The sequence below is a fragment of the Chiloscyllium plagiosum genome, unplaced genomic scaffold, assembly GCF_037043375.1.
Source record: "Chiloscyllium plagiosum isolate Xiang-an unplaced genomic scaffold, Cpla_swu_hap1 HiC_scaffold_3, whole genome shotgun sequence".
NCBI classification, from domain to species: domain Eukaryota; kingdom Metazoa; phylum Chordata; class Chondrichthyes; order Orectolobiformes; family Hemiscylliidae; genus Chiloscyllium; species Chiloscyllium plagiosum.
This window is the reverse complement of record NW_028270141.1, coordinates 41648856-41660771: the sequence shown is the minus strand read 5'-3', so window position 1 is coordinate 41660771 and position 11916 is coordinate 41648856. Positions and strand designations below refer to the sequence as shown.

The window sequence follows — 11916 nt, the reverse complement described above, 5'->3', positions numbered from 1 at the left end:
CTGTCCAATAAATCATTAATCTTAATCTGACAACATTTACTCGTACAAGGCATAGAATAAAAATAAAAGCAGAAAACATTGAGGCCAGGCAGCATCTGTACAGAAACAGAGATTTCTGTAGTGTCTGGGTAGGTGGGACTTGAATCTGGACTTCCTTGTTTCAGAGTTTGGACACTTCCACTGCATCACAAGAATCCTTATGTGATGACTTTTTATTATAACCAGATGTTTCTTATTCCCATTAACAGTGGTCCTTTTTTCTCCCACTGTGCTGATCTATATATAAAGGGTTTCTTGGCTTGACATCTATAGGTATATTACTGTCGACAAGTGGCTTTAACCTTTTGTCATCTGTTATTATTGATATTTTCTGATCAAGTGTAGACATTATATACCTCTGGAGTTGGTGGGATTTGAACATAGGTCTCCAGGTACAGACACTGAAGCACAAGAGCCCTAGCTGCTTGATGTAGATATTTTCTAATCAACCTGTTCAGAGATGCTATTACATACCTCTAGACCAGGTCTGACTTGAACCTAGACTGCCTGACTCAAAGTTAGGCACAAGAGGCCCTATGTGATGACTTTTCATTTTTTCTTATATCCAGACATCCTCAAACACACAACTGAATGGTTTTCTTTCCCCCATCACCAAGTGACTTTTTTTCTGTTTTTAAACATAAACTGCCATCAATAAATCACTTGTGTAGTCAATTGTATATTTACATGCAGGGTACAATGTAAACCATCAAAAGTGAGGGAGGGGTAAGGAGAGTAGAAATGGGCTTAATCAAAATGGACTTGGAGGGGGAAATAAAGCACTTTAGTGTGATTACCTTTCATCCAACTTAGAAACATGTGCAACAGGTGTTAAGACCACATCTAATGGTAATACTCAACAAGTCAGATTCCAGAGTGAAACCTGGCTTAATGGATCATAACTTAAAAATGTGTTGCTGGAAAAGCGCAGCAGGTCAGACAGCATCAAAGGCAGCCTGACCTGCTGCGCTTTTCCAGCAACACATTTTTAAGCTCTGATCTCCAGCATCTGCAGTCCTCACTTTCTCCTCCTTAATGGATCATAAGTTTCATTTTAATTTTTTTACTGTGGTAGTCAGTCACTGAACATATTCAGAAAAAGCTGCCAATATGCTTTTAATAAAAGCGTGTAAGTTTATTAAACAAAAGAATAAAACAAAACTGAGATAATTTTAAAACATTTCATAAATAGCAACAATAAATATTTCGCCCTTTTTCTCAGAAATATCTTGATAGACTCTCAGATTTGGGTTTTTTTTGCATTACACAATCACATTCTGAACATGTGCCCTACTGCATTTCGGCCATGTGTTAGGAATGTAGGAACATTGCAGGCCATTCAACCTATCAAGACTGCCTACAATTTTATATGGCGAAAGTGAGGACTGCAGGTGCTGGAGATTAGAGTCAAGAGTGTGGTGCTGGAAAAGCACTGCATGTCAGGCAATATCTAAGGAGCAGGAGAATCGACATTTTGAGCAAAAGCCCTTCATCTGGAATGAATATGGTCATGGCTAAGTGAATACTTCAGTGTTTTTTATCCTCCCCATCTCCATAATCCTATATGCATTGGTAATCAGAAATCAAGCAACTTCCATGTTAAACATACTCATAGACTGAGCTTCCACAGCCATTTGGTGTTGAGAATTCCAAAGGTTCACAACCATCTGACGAGAGACTTTTCTCCTCATCCCCCTTAGTTTTAAATTGTGTCCCCTGGTTCTAGACTCCACCAGACATCTTACCTGAATCTACCATATCTATTCCCTTTAACGATTCTGTCAGTTTCAATGAGTTCACCTTTCATTCTTCAAAATTCTCAAGAACATAGGCCCAGTTTGCTGAATCTCTCTTCATTAGACAGTCCCTCCATCCCAAGAACAAGTCTGGTAAACTTTGCATTCTTTCTATGATAATATTATGCCCAATTAAAATAAAGGTGTTCAATCGGGTGATTCAGCTAAAAATGCTTCTTCGAGAAGGTACCATAGATGATGAAGCATTATATTAAAATCAGAAGTAGGCACCTCAGGAGTGCAATTAGGAAGCAATTTTTCATATAAAAGGGAATGAAAATCTAAACATGTCTTATTTATTCAGTCCAAAAAATAGCTATGAAAGCTTTTAAGTACAAAGCAGATTTGCTTTTGTTGGGATAGGGTATTAAGGGTTTGAAGCAAAAAGCAGACAAATGGAATTGCGCGACAGATTAACCATGATTTAATTGAACAGGCTCTCCTTTAATACTATCCTCAATATCAAACACTCTGATAAAGCTTTTGATCACCTGACCTATATCACTTAATGTGGTGTCTGAGTCGATTTTATCAGATATCAGTCCTTGACACCGACAATCAATGTGTGAAGCATCTTAGGACATTTTACCATGCTAAAAGCATTATAAAAATTCAAGTTGTTAACTTCGATGATAGTCCAATAAAAGTTTTAATAGTTAACACATTGTCACCTGTAATATCCTGTTCATATTCTCATTCTTACTTTTGTAAGATTTCCTTAATTGGATATCTTAACTTTAATGTGATTTTATGTTTTTAACTCAGATGCTTTGTTCCAATCAGGTTCATGATGTGCAGTATCATTCTGGTGAATCAGTGCTGCATTTCAACCAAGTCAATGTATTTTTCTTGAAGGTCTGAGCCCAGAAATAAATGTAGGCCTCAGATATCTCCTGACAAAGGTTCTGTACAACTATGGCAATTAATATAATTTTTGATAAAGGGTGAGATTGTATCGAACATGGCTTTAGAAAGCCCAGGTGGGGGGGGAATTCAAGATGGCAGCAACCCAGTAGGTCTGAGTCTGCTGAGCTCTGCCCAAGACCCAGGCAAAGTGGGGGTACCTACCCTCCCCTCACTTTTTAAGCTACTAAAAATCGCTTTTTCCCAGCAGCTACAGTCGTTCTGCATCAAACATTTGCTGTTTGATACATTTTAAAGTGACTAAAGGTAAAGGACCACAGAGTTCGCAACAGGCAGCAACAGATGCGTCCACGGCAGAAGCATGACCGAGACATCGAGAAACTCGAGCAGTGTGTTGGAGGGGCGGAGCAATGATTCGCAGCCTCCGAAACCATTGCTGAATCTTCCATGGGTCAGGTCCGGGCTCTGGAATGTCGAGTCCGGACATGAGGTCGTCGAGGTAAAATCGAGATTGTCGGAAAAATATTCAGTTGCTGGACCTTCCCGAATGGGAGGAGGAATGCCAGCTTGTTGACATTTTGGAGCAATGGCTCCAACAATTGGGAGTCTGAGTTAGGCCGAGTGCAGGTTGAGCGGGCCCACCGAGTTCGCAGGCCTGGGTCGGACCAGCCCCCCTGCCCAGTCCTAGTGTGACTCCAGCACTACAGGGAAAAGCAAATGTTGCTGGAGGCCTCCAGAGTTTTGGGGAAGGATCCCCAAGCCATGGTATACAAGGGATCCAAAATAATGCTGTTCCAGGACTTTCCTCTGGTTGTGGTACACAAGAGGAAGGCGTTTGACGAGATAAAGAAGCGTCTGAGGGATATTCAGTCTTACATGCAATACCCGGCAATGCTGCACTTCATTCATGAACGGTCTGTGCATAACTTCGGATCGCCAGAAAAAGTAAAAGAATTTTTGGATGCTCTCAAATAGACTAATGGATTTGAACTATATAAACAATGACTTTATTTTACCCGCCTTTTGTTTTTCTCCTCCTTCCTCCTGTTTTCTCTTTCCATCCTTTCTTTTAACTCATCTTAATTCGCTTGGTTTATCCAGTTGTGGGGGATGTTTCTGGGTCTTTTTTTGCCTTAACATTTCTGGGATTGTAATTTTATATATTCTATGTTGCTGCCTTGTTAAGACGGCCTAGGTTATAATATGGAGGAGCGGGTTGGTTGCTGACTTCTAACTCTTGTACTATAAGACATTGACATTTGTTTATTTTACTTTGTAATGTCTGGGCCAAGGGCATGGCTCGAGCTGGGAGGTGTTATAGTGGGATTACTGGAAGATAGAAGTGCTCCCTGTGGACAAGGGGGAAAGTCTTCTTTAAATTATGTCTCTTTTTTTTTTAGGAGTAGTTCTTAGTTGCTTTGATTTAGTTGTTTTAAAGGTTGTATTTTTAAATTTATGTGATTTGTTTATGGTCTCTACTCAATGCTTTTTGAGTGGGGTTCTTCCTCCTGGGGGGTCTCAGACTTTCTTGAACGATCATGGCTAGTCATTCGTTTAAATGGTGCACCTGGAATGTCAAGAGGAGCCACTCGCCAATTAAAAGGAAAAAGATATTAAAAGGTCTTCAAAAGAGAGGGTTGATGTGGTCCTTTTACAGGAGACACTTCTACTTGATAAGGAGCATTCAAAGCTGCAGCAGGGAGGATTTAGTCAGGTGTTCTTTTCATCTTTTATCTCAAAAAGTAGGGGAGTGGTCATTCTTATCTGGAAGAATCTTCCCTTCCAAATGCTAAGTCCGGACGGTATATATTATTTAAAGCCCTAATATATGGAGAGGAGTACAGGATTTTGAATGTATATTGCGGCCAGCACATCCTTTTACATTTGTAACAGACACACTCTCCAAGTTGATGGGGGAGATTTTAATTGTATTATCGATCCCGAGGTGGACAGGATACCTAGGAGCTCTGCGGGTATATCTCAGAAATCTAGGCAGTTGGCTGATCTGAATAGGGAGGTGGGACTGGTAGATGTGTGGAGATGTCTTCACCCTGAGGTCAGAGATTTTACTTTTTACTCTAACCCACACAAGTGTCAAACCAGAATCAGTATGTTTTTTGTCACCTCGACCTTCCTGAATTCAATACTGACTTGTAAAATAGGGAGTATAACTATTTCCAACAGTGTATATAGAGGTCGAGACTAGTGATGACAAGATGGGTTCCCGACATTGGCATTTGGACCCTTTCCTATTGAAGGATAGTAAGTTCATAGAATATTTCTCACAGGAATTTAAAATTTTCTGGTGTATGAATTCAGGTACGGCCAGCAACCCATCGGTGATGTGGGAGACTGCTAAGGCATGTGTACGCGGCTTGGTTATCTCATATTCTGCGACCCAGAAAAGACAAAAGGCAGAACAACAGCATCTGTTTGAGGCTCACCTGAAGGCAGCTGAGACAACGTATGTTGATAGGCTGTCCATTACTAAATTACAGCCCTCAGGGCTACTGTGAATACTGCACTTACTCAAACAGCAAAGAGGGAGATATTGTTTGTGAAGCAAAGATTATTTGAGCATGGCGATAAGCCAGGCAGGTATAGCAAAACTTGCCAGAAAGAAAAAAGCTCCCCAATCCATTACGTCTGTTACAGAGGATGCTGGTACCCTGACTTGTGATCCTAAAAAGATCAAAGCAGCATTTAGAAAGTTCTACTTCGAGCTGTATAAGTCAGAAGGCTATGAAGATAGAGCGAGGAAGATGGAGTCTTTTTTTTTAAATCTGGCCCTCTCAGGCTTAACCTCGGAGCAAATGTCGCTTTTGAATGCCCCCCTGACAACCCAGGAAGTCCAGGAGGCAGTGAGGTAGCTCCAGAACAGTAAAGCGCCCGGACCAGCCGGATTTCAGGCTGAGTTCTATAAAGAATTTATAGACGAATTGGCCGGACCACTTATAGTTATGTATAACTATTCATTTAGTCAGGGTAGCCTCCCACCCTCCCTGAGAGAAGCAAATATCTCTCTCATTCTTAGGAAAAGAAAAGCCCCAGATGATTGTACTTCATACAGACCTATATCTTTATTGAATGTGGACTTTAAAATTCTCTTAAAAATATTGACATTAAGACTGGAGAGCATTTTACCATTTATTATAAAAGAGGATCAGACGGGGTTTATCAAGGGTCGCAGATCTACTAATATTAGAAGTATGTTGAATATGGTTCAAGTCTGCCAGTAGGGAGTGATACTGGGATTAGTCGTCTCCCTAGATGCAGAGAAGGCATTCGATTGGGTAGAATGGCCATATCATTTTCATACTATTTGGTATTGGAGAGATCTTTATCAAGTGGGTCACAGTTTTATATAACAACCTTAAAGCAGTGGTGATTACCAATGGCATAAGCTTTAGTGTTAGCAGAGGTTGTCGTCAAGGATGCCTGTCTCACCATTACTATTTACACTCGTGATTGAGCCTCAGGCGGAAGCTATCCGAACCGACCCTAATATAACGCCCCCGGAGGTAGGAGCGGGTAAGTATAAAATCACTCTTTATGCGGATGATGTCCTTCTTTTCTTAAACTGTGCCCCTCTTAATTCAAGTGGTTAACTTATTTGGTATGTTCTCAGGTTACAAAATTAACTTTACTAACCTGGGCACAGTGGTTAGCACTGTTGCCACACAGCGCCAGAGACCCAGGTTCAATTCCCGCCTCAGGCGACTCTCTGTGTGGAGTTTGCACATTCTCCCCATGTCTGCGTGGGTTTCCTCCGGGTGCTCCGGTTTCCTCCCACAATCCAAAAATGTGCAGGTTAGGTGAATTGGCCATGCTAAATTGCCTGTAGTGTTAGGTGTAGGGGTAAGTGTAGGAGTATGGGTCTGGGTGGTATGTGCTTCAGCGGGTCGGTGTGGACTTGTTGGGCCGAAGGGCCTATTTCCACACTGTAAGTAATCTAATCTACAAAATCAGAGACGATGCTACTAAGGGGTCTTACCAGCACATCCAATTTTCTGGATGGATCCCGTTTCCCCTTTCAGTGGTCACTGGGAGGTTTTCTCTATTTAGGTATTTTTATTACCCCAGTATTTGGTCAGCTATACAAAGCTAATTGTACGCATTTATTAGAGAAAATAAGGCAGGACCTCCAACATTGGGAAGATGTCCCGATATCCTGGCTCGGAAAAATAGCTTTGGTCAAGATGATTATTCTACCTCGCCTATTGTACCCCATGAGAATGCTTCCTTTGATGTTGCCGAGACAGGTGCTGTGTAAGCTATATTCCTTTATTTGGAATCATAGATGGCCCCTTATTAAATTAGATAAGTTGCAGCTCCCACAAGTAAAGGGTGGTCTAGATTTTCTGGATTTCAGGAGGTACCAACTGAGTTCTCTGTTATCATTTGTGGCTGATTGTGTCTTTTGTGACCCACAATCAATTTGGTTGGATATTGAGGCTTCCCAAGCAAAATGTCCCCACATCAATCTATTATTTACAGATAAGATGAGAGTTATTATGGATCATTGTAAAAACCCAATTGTATTAAATACAATCAAAGCTTGGAGGATAATGCAACAGGATGAGGATAATTCACAAAAAACCTCCCCTTCTACTCCTATAGTGGGAACGTTGGGATTTCAGCCAGGCTTGACTGACGCTGGATTTCAAATTTTGGAGTCCAGAGGTGTCTCTTGTTTGGGAGATCTGTTCGATGGGGAGGTATTTTCAAGTTCGAGATTTCATACAAGAAAAACCACATTGATGACTAATCCAACAGTCACACACAGACACACACACTCACACACTCAAATCAGATATGAAAAGAAGAGTGCTTTGGCCCTTGGGTGCACTCTCAGTCAGTACTCTCTACCACTCGCTTGGTAATAAGGTATCAAAGGACTTGGAGTGGTTATATACAACCTGGAATCAAGAATTAGTGATGAAAATCTCCTATAGATGTGGGAGGATATCTGGGAAAATGCCAGGAAGATCTCTATCTTTAATAGAACTCAGGCTATTCAATTAAAGATACTTCATAGGGCTCATATGGCACCAGAGCAGCTTGCAAAGTTCAAGGCAGGAGCATCCCCAATGTGCCCTAAATGTAAAATAGATTTTTGTACTCTCACTCATTGTCTGTGGACATCCATAAGATTCGTAGATATTGGGACAGTGTAGCAAATGCCTTGGCAAAGATTTTGGGAACGGAGATTGGGTTGGATCCAGTGTCTCTCCTTTTGGGCTTTCCAAATTTTCCTTCTCGAGATGCATACAGGAAGAAACTATTTACTATCCTTTGCTTTTGTGCGAGGAAAAATATTTTAGTAAGTTGGATATTGGAAAGCCCCCCCGGTACTTTCAAATTGGCATAAGATAGTTATGGAATATATTCCCCTGGGCTTCCTTACGAATATGGTGCACCAAAAAATAGAATTATTTTACAGAACATGGCGGCCCTTTTTGAATGACACCGATGCAGATGTATCGGCCATACTGTCTAGGGCCTTTGTTTAGCTGTGAGGATGATGTTTGTTGGTTCGGGGGGCCCTGGGAGGAGGAATCCCATATAAGTACGGGTTTTGTTGTGACTTGATATAATTTCATTTTGAATGTGTATTTACCCTTTCTTTTCCTTTTTTTGTTGTTGTCAATAATATACGACAATGTGGTTCTTATTTATATATAGAGTTTTCTTTCTTATATTTTATTTTGTATTTCGGTAGATGGTATAGTAGATTAGTAGTTAGTCTTAATTTTATATTGATGCTGTTATTATACTGTAAAGTGGATACACCATTTTGTACAAATTTTGTAATTTTGAAAATAAAATTCAAAAGTCTTCTTCTTTTCAATAAAAATATTTACAAAAAAAAGAAAGCCCAGGTCAAAGTGTAGGGGAAGGAATTTACTCTCTTAGCCCAGAAGAAATGGCTTAACCAGCCAAAAGACTCTGAATAAGTCTTTCCTGCAACAGTAATACATGGTGGCTTAGAGACAGGCAGTCTAAATCACCAAAGCTGTCAGTCAAGTCCCCCAATTTTGGCTGCACCAGAGCTTGGTAGTGAATGCTGCTGTATAAGAATGAAGGGCCCAATGGATCTCCAGGCATGTAAGGTACATTGGGAAGGTTTGGTGACCTTAGAGTTAGTGTGGGGAGGGGAGTGGGATGGGGAGGATGGTATTTAATGTCCAAACAGGGAGGAAGACATGAGGGTGTATTATCTTCAGGGGAGGTGGTGTTCCTGATGTACAATGGCCACCCCCGATCATGGTACACAACCACTTGCTTCTCGCTCTTTTAAAATCTTGTCAAGCAAGAGTCTGCTCACTCCTACCCACCTGCCCATGTTAACCATATTATAGTAAGGGCAGGATAAGGGTAAGATTAAAGTAAGTTGAGCTTTTCATAATTATTTATTAGTAAATAGTATTCATCATTCATGATTTATTTACATAAGGTGTGTGGGCTGCCAATTTTGACATCTGTCCATCCTCCATATTGTGAGCTCATGTGTAAATTGGAAGGTCATGGACTGGACACCCATTTAATAGTACATGATACCCTCCTCATTGCTGTAAACACCCCTGGGGGGAGCATGTAATATCTAGCCCCTCAACCTGGCTTGGAAATTTTGCGATTTATTTTTAGACCAGAAATTTAGTCAGAAGCTTGACCTTTTAGTCTCAATGATGTTCTGTCTCAATTACGTCCTTTCTTCGTTTTAAGAAGCCAAAAAGATTAGACTGCCTCATCTCTCATCCCCTTTCTCGCTCTGCAGCAAATACAATGTTTGAGGAATAAAGCTGAATAAATTTGATTCAGTTAGTAGCTTTCCTTTAGCAACAACTACTTGCACTATTGCAAAGCCTTTAAGATGGAAAAAATCCTAAAGTATGTATTAGAGAGGGGAATAAAGTCCTGTATGGAGTATTAACACTGACACAAATCAGACCCTATTTTTGTGTTGTTCTCAGACATTATGCTGATTTGATGGAATCTACTTCACCCTTTCACAAAACTGTTTACAAAGGAACAGTAATTAAGAAACCAGAAATATTTTACGAAATAGCACCCATTACAACTTCAGGATATCACACTGGCCTTACTACCAATCAAGCACTGTATTTTAGTCACAGTTATAATTTAGGAAACACAGCAGCCAATTTGCACACAACCAGTTCACAGAAATTACAATGCAGCTTCTTATTTCCTCTCACAGGAAATGTTTACTGTCTGGGTGAACATTTGTTACCAACCCTTATTGACCTTGAGAAGGTAGTGAGCAGCTAGTATGGCTTTTCCAATTTTAGAAAGGTAGTTTCAGGAGATTTATCTAATGACCATGAAAGCTCAGCAACATGATTCCCAGCAATGTTAATGTGCAGCTTAGAGAGGACGTTCCATCTGATGGCATCTACTACCCTTACTGCCCTAAGTCATAGAAGTACGGGTTTGAAAGATGATGTTAAAGGAGCCTTGGCAAGTTCCTGTGCTTTATCTTGTAACTAGTACACATCCTACCATTTGCCATTTATGTTGAAAGGAATGAGTGTGCAATGTTAAATGTGAATGGGGTGCTTATTAAAATGGACGGTTTTATCCAATATGATGTTAAGCTTCTTGATTGTTATTTTTTATTCTCTCTTGGCATTTAGGCAGTGTTGGCAGGACCAGCATTTGTTGCCCAAACTTAATTGCCTTTGAACTGAGTGGCTTGTTAGACCACATCAGAGGGCAATTACAATCAACCACTGTGCTGTGAGACTAAAGTCACATGTAGGCCAGATATGGTAAGAGTGACATTAATGCATCACATAGTTTTTTTTAGCATTATTACTGAGACGAGCTTTCAATTCATTGAATTTAAATTCCACCATCATTGTGACGAGATTCAATCTCACATCCCCAAACTATTAGTCTCAGCCTCTAGATTATCAGTCCAGTGAAATTACCACCATATCGCTCCTTATTGCTGAATTGCACATATTGAAGAAAGTAGATACTTTTCTGCAAATTTCTGATTTTTGCCTTGTAAATAATGTAAATAAAGGAGTCATGAAGTGAGTTATTCACTGTGAAGTTCCCAATTTCTGATCTGCTGCTTTCAAACAGTATTTATTTTTACATCTGAAAGAAAATGCAGTATTACTGAAACCAATTATGTAATTGTCCTCTCTTAGACATCTCTTTGTTTCTGAAAGATTTGCTGAACATTCAGTCAAACTGTCTTAGGGCCTAATAACTCTCCTGATCCTCATTGCTGATCTCTGGGCATGCAGGCATTAGTGGAGATTATGTTATTTCTTTTGTTTTGTACAGAAGAACCAACAGTGTTTTCCATATAAGAGTCATAGAGTTGTACAACAGACTCTTCAGCCCAAATCATCCATGCTGATCAGATATCCTAAATTAATATAGTCCCATTTACCAACATTTGGCCCATATTCATCTAAACCCTTCCTATTCATGTGCCTACCCAAGTGCCTTTTAAACATTGTAATTGAACCAGCCTCCTCCACTTCCTTTGACAGCTCATTCCACACATGCACCAACCTCTGCATGAAAAAGTTGCTCCTTATATTGCTTTCCCTTGTCAGCCTAAACCTACGCCTTTAGTTTTGGACTCCCTTACCGTGAGAAAAAGACCTTGGCTATTCACCCTATCCATTCCTATCATGGTTTTATAAAACTCTATAAGGTCACCCTCAGCCTCCAACGCTGCAGGGAAAATGACCCCATCCTATTCAGCCTCTCCCTGTAGCTCAAACACTCCAACCCGAGCAATATTCTTGTATATCTTTTCTACACCCTTTCAAGCTTAGCAACATCTTTCCTAGAGAGACCCTTTCAAGCTTAACAAGGCAGTATTCCAAAAGTGGTTTAACCAATGTATCTCAACTCCTATACTCAATGCATTGACCAATAAAAGCAAATGTACCAATTGCCTTCTTCACTACCCTGTCTATCTGTGACTCCATCTTCAAGGAACAATGAACCTGCAACCCAAGGTCTCTTTGTTCGGCAACACTCTCCAGGACGTTATCATTAAATGTATAAATCTTGCCCTAATTTGCCTTCCAAAAATGGAACACCTCACATTATCACAATTCAACTCTATCTGTCACTCCTTGATCCATCTGATCAAGGTCCCGTTGTAACCTTTTTCGCTGTCTACTACAACACAAATTTGGCATCACCTGCAACTTATTAACCATTC

General features: G+C 40.3%; 1 pseudogene; it reads right to left on the bottom strand.

Moving 5' to 3' along the window:
- Positions 1 to 10913: 10913 nt before the first annotated feature.
- LOC148150573 (cilia- and flagella-associated protein HOATZ-like) overlaps positions 10914 to 11916 on the bottom strand; it is a 45354-nt pseudogene continuing 44351 nt past the window's right edge.